Consider the following 6080-nt stretch of genomic DNA (forward strand, 5'->3'; position numbering starts at 1 on the left):
CAATCTTGATGTCTAGAGACACCAGGGACTCCCCCTCCGTCAGTCCTGAGATGACAGCTCTCAGAGATTCCATCTTGAATTTGGGTTCAAAGACTTTAAGTTTAGAATAGGCCGTACCGAACCATCTGGTTTTGGTACCACAAGAAGGTTCTAATAATAACCCTTGTTCCACTGCTGAGGCGGAACTGGAACAACGACCTCTGACACCACCAGTTTTCTGATGGCCTCCAGAAGAACTGTTCTGTCTGCTTGCAGAGCTGGCAAGCCTGACTCGAAGAAACGGTGAGGTGGGGGATTTTGAAACTCCAGTCTGTATCCAGCACCCAGGGGTCCAGGCCAGACGACACCCAGACGTGGCTGAACTGCCGGAGTCTTGCCCCTACCTGACCCTCCGCCAGGCCTAGCTGTCCACCGTCATGCGGAGGACTTAGGTGTATCAGAAGTGGGCTTCTGGGTTTAGGAACCTGTGGGAGCAGGTTTCTTTCCTTTGGCACGACCACCTCTGAAGAAGGTGTTCGAAGGCTTGTTCTTTCTAGGCCTTGCGGGCCGAAAGGACTGTGACGTGGCTGGTGTAAAAGGCTTCTTCGTAGCCGGTGCAGCTGAGGGGAGAAAAGTAGACTTACCCGTTGTAGCCGTGGCAATCCACACATCCGGCGCCTCCCCAAAGAGAGCTGACCTGTATAGGGTAGCCCGTCCACACTCTTCCTGGATTCCGCATCCGCAGACCATTGGCGCAGCCAGAGACCCCTGCGAGCCGAGACGGACATGGAGGAGATCCCCGCAGCCATGGAACCCAGGTCCTTCATGGAATCCACCAGGAACCCTGCAGAATCTTGAATATGGCGTAAAAATACATCAACGTCACCTTTATCCAGCGAAGTCGACTCCTCCTGCAGAGCGATTGACCACCTGGCAATAGCTTTTGCAATCCAAGCACATAGTAGGCCGTAATATAGCCCCGGAAGCCGTGTAAATGGATTTCAGCGTAGCATCCACCTTGCGATCTTCCGGGTCCTTCAACGCGGTAGATCCCGGGACCGGTAATACCACCTGTTTTGACAGCCTGGAGACAGAGGCGTCAACTATCGGCGGAGACTCCAACTTCTTTCTATCTTCCTCTGGGAAGGGAAAAGCAACTAAGACCCTCTTAGGGATCTGACATTTATTTTCCGGAGTTTCCCAGGCTATTTCAAAGATAGCATTCAATTCTTTGGATGCCGGGAAGGTGAGGGGGGGCTTCTTATTATGTGTAAAGAAGGCCTCCTCCACCTGTTCAGGCTCTGTGTCAGAAATATGTAAAATATCCATCACAGCTTCAATCATCAACTGCACCCCCTTAGCAAGTGATGCTGTCCCCCTCGACACATCCCCGTCACCGTCTGCAGTGTCAGAGTCAGAGTCCGTGTCATCCTGCGTAAGCAATGCAAGCGCACGTTTTTGAGAATGTACCGCAGGGAATCCCGAGGAAGCAGTATCACACCACACAACCATAGAGGATTGCAGGACCTGAGTGGCATGCTCAGTCCTAGCCACTCTATCAAAAATCTGAGAAATAGTCCCCCTCAGAGAGACTAACCATTCTGGCTCTCTAGCAGGGATCTGCGCTACAACAGTGCAATCCTGATTACATGGTATGGAGTCTTCCTGGGAAGACAAATCCTCTGCAGCATATGAAACAGTGTCCCTAGACATGTTGTCACACACACCAAACACCCCACAAACACACAGGGTATTCACAAGACAGAGTTTCCCTCCAAGAAAGGCAGAGAGACACAGAGATTGGAGCCAACCCACATACAGCGCTATTAGAGGTATAGGGAGACCCCAACCCGCGCTGACTGTGTCCCTTAATAGGTGACACAGCCTATTATACAGCCCCCCCCCCCCCTTTTACAACCCCCTGGTACCGTACAGATAGCTGGAGTTGCACTGGAGGCACCTGGACATACACTAGTAGTGATTGCAGGCAGGAAAAATGTCGCTGAACGCTGCTGGGTCCGCTCTGAGGAGAAGCTCCGCCCCTTCAATGGCGCTGTCTTCCCACTCTTTAAGATTATACTGGCCTGAGGAGTTTTGTGCTGGCTGAGATCCGCGGACCCCGACAGGCTGGAAATGGTCAGTGTAGGGTACCTTGCTGGGTCAGGGCGCCCCTCACAGCGCTGCACCGCAGTACCGCTGAGCCGTGCGGGAGCGCGGTTAATACCGCGCTTCCACCCTTAAGCCGCCCTCTTCACACTGACCCCCCGCTTGTAAGGGGGGACAGTGACTAACTCGCCACACTTCAGCTCAGTGAGGGGGTGGCGGCTGGTTGCCGGGGTGAGCGTTCCCCTGTGGCGGGGCGCGATCTGTTCCCTCTGGAGCTCAATGTCCAGTCAGCGGAGGCAGTGGCTCAAGACCCCGCAGGGCGGACACTGCTCCCCCCCTCAGTCCCTCAATGCAGGGAGGCTGTTGCCAACAGCCTCCCTGTAAAAAAACAAACTCTAAAATAAACTTTTCTAAAGAAGCCCTGTAGAGCTCCCCTAGCTGTGACCGGCTCCTCCGGGCACATTTTCTAAACTGAGTCTGGTAGGAGGGGCATAGAGGGAGGAGCCAGCCCACACTATTAAACTCTTAAAGTGCCAATGGCTCCTGGTGGACCCGTCTATACCCCATGGTACTAATATGGACCCCAGCATCCTCTAGGACAAAAGAGAATAATAATAATAATGGTATTAGGGGGGACAGTATTATAGTATTATTATGCAGTATTATAGTATGATGATAGTATTATTATAGGGGGAACAGTATTATAGTATTATTATGCAGTATTATAGTATGATGATGATGGTATTATTATAGGGGAAACAGTATTATAGTATTACTATGCAGTATTATAGTATGATGATGATGGTATTATTATAGGGGGAACAGTATTATAGTATTATTATGCAGTATTATAGTATGATGATGGTATTATAGGGAGAACAGTATTATAGTATCACTATGCAGTATTATAGTATTATGATGTCATTATTATAGGGGGAACAGTATTACAGTATCACTATGCAGTATTATAGTATGATGATGGTATCATTATAGGGAGAACAGTATTATAGTATCACTATGCAGTATTATAGTATGATGATGGTATTATAGGGAGAACAGTATTATAGTATCACTATGCAGTATTATAGTATGATGATGGCATTATTATAGGGGGAACAGTATTACAGTATCACTATGCAGTATTATAGTATGATGATGGTATTATTATAGGGGGAACAGTATTATAGTGTTATTATGCAGTATTATAGTATGATGATGGTATTATAGGGGTAACAGTATTATAGTATTATTATGCAGTATTATAGTATGATGATGGTATTATAGGGGGAACAGTATTATAGTATTACTATGCAGTATTATAGTATGATGATGGTATTATATGGGTAACACAGTATTATAGTATTACTATGCAGTATTATAGTTTGATGATGGTATTATTATAGGGGGAACAGTATTATAGTATTATTATGCAGTATTACAGTATGATGATGGTATTATAGGGGGAACAGTATTATAGTATTACTATGTAGTATTATAGTATGATGATGGTATTATTATAGGCGGAACAGTATTATAGTATTACTATGCAGTATTATAGTATGATGATGATGATGATGGTATTATTATTATAGGGGGAACAGTATTATAGTATTACTATGCAGTATTATAGTATGATGATGATGGTATTATTATTATAGGGGGAACAGTATTATAGTATTACTATGCAGTATTATAGTATGATGATGATGGTATTATTATAGGGTGAACAGTATTATAGTATTACTATGCAGTATTATAGTATGATCATGGTATTATTATAGGGGGAACAGTATCATAGTATTATTATGCAGTATTATAGTATGATTATGGTATTATAGTGGTAACAGTATTATAGTATTATTATGCAGTATTATAGTATGATGATGGTATTATAGGGGGAACAGTATTATAGTATTATTATGCAATATTATAGTATGATGATGGCCTTATTATAGGGGGAACAGTATTATAGTATTACTATACAGTATAGTATGATGATGGTAGTATTATAGGGGGAACAGTATTGTAGAATTACTATGCACTATTATAGTATGATGATGGTATTATAGGGGGAACAGTATTATAGTATTACTATGCAGTATTATAGTATGATGATGGTATTATTATAAGAGGAACAGTATTATAGTATTACTATGCAGTATTATAGTATGATCATGGTATTATTATAGGGGGAACAGTATCATAGTATTATTATGCAGTATTATAGTATGATGATGGTATTATAGGTAGAACAGTATTATAGTATTATTATGCAGTATTATAGTATGATGATGGTATTATAGGGGGAACAGTATTATAGTATTATTATGCAGTATTATAGTATGATGATGGTATTATAGGGGTAACACAGTATTATAGTATTACTATGCAGTATTATAGTTTGATGATGGTATTATTATAGGGGGAACAGTATTATAGTATTATTATGCAGTATTATAATATGATGATGGTATTATAGGGGAAACAGTATTATAGTATTACTATGCAGTATTATAGTATGATGATGGTATTATTAAAGGGGAACAGTATTATAGTATTACTATGCAGTATTTTAGTATGATGATGATGATGATGGTATTATTATAGGGGGAACAGTATTATAGTTTTAGATGGTATTATAAGGGGAACAGTATTATAGTATTACTATGCAGTATTATAGTATGATGATGGCATTATTATAGGGGGAACAGTATTATAGTATTACTATACAGTATTATAGTATGATGATGGTAGTATTATAGGGGGAACAGTATTGTAGTATTACTATGCAGTATTATAGTATGATGATGGTATTATAGTGGGAACAGTATTATAGTATTACTATGCAGTATTATAGTATGATGATGATGGTATTATTATAGGGGGAACAGTATCATAGTATTATTATGCAGTATTATAGTATGATGATGGTATTATAGGGGGAACAGTATTATAGTGGTACTATGCAGTATTATAGTATGATGATGGTATTATTATAGGGGGGAACAGTATTATAGTATGATGACGGTATTAATGGGCACAGTATCATCGGCAGCAAGGTATGATGATGGCATTATTAAAGGGAGAACAGTATTATAGTATTACTATGCAGTATTATAGTATGATGATGGCATTATTATAGGGGGAACAGTATTATAGTATTACTATGCAGTATTATAGTATGATGATGGTATTATTATAGGGGAAACAGTATTATAGTATTACTATGCAGTATTATAGTATGATGATGGTATTATTATAGGGGGAACAGTATTATAGTATTACTATGCAGTATAGTATGATGATGGTATTATTATAGGGGGGAACAGTATTATAGTATTATTATGCAGTATTATAGTATGATGATGGCATTATTATAGAGGGAACAGTATTATAGTATTACTATGCAGTATTATAGTATGATGATGGTATTATTATAGGGGGAACAGTATTATAGTATTACTATGCAGTATAGTATGACGATGGTATTATAGGGGGGACAGTATTATAGTATTACTATGCAGTATTATAGTATGATGATGGTATTATTATGGTGATCACAACATTACAGTATTATAGTATTACTATGCAGTATTACAGTATGATGATGGTATTATTATAGGGGGAAACAGTATTATAGTATTACTATGCAGTATTATAGTATGATGATGGTATTATTATTATAGGGGGGAACATGTATTATAGTGTTATTATGCAGTATTATGGTATGATGATGGTATTATTATAGGGGGAACAGTATTATAGTATTACTATGCAGTATAGTATGATGATGGTATTATTATAGGGGGGGAACAGTATTATATTATTATTATGCAGTATTATAGTATGATGATGGCATTATTATAGAGGGAACAGTATTATAGTATTACTATGCAGTATTATAGTATGATGATGGTATTATAGGGGGAACAGTATTATAGTATTACTATGCAGTATTATAGTATGATGATGGTATTATTATGGTGATCACAACA

The sequence above is a fragment of the Pseudophryne corroboree genome, chromosome 6, assembly GCF_028390025.1.
Source record: "Pseudophryne corroboree isolate aPseCor3 chromosome 6, aPseCor3.hap2, whole genome shotgun sequence".
Classification (NCBI taxonomy): Eukaryota; Metazoa; Chordata; class Amphibia; order Anura; family Myobatrachidae; genus Pseudophryne; species Pseudophryne corroboree.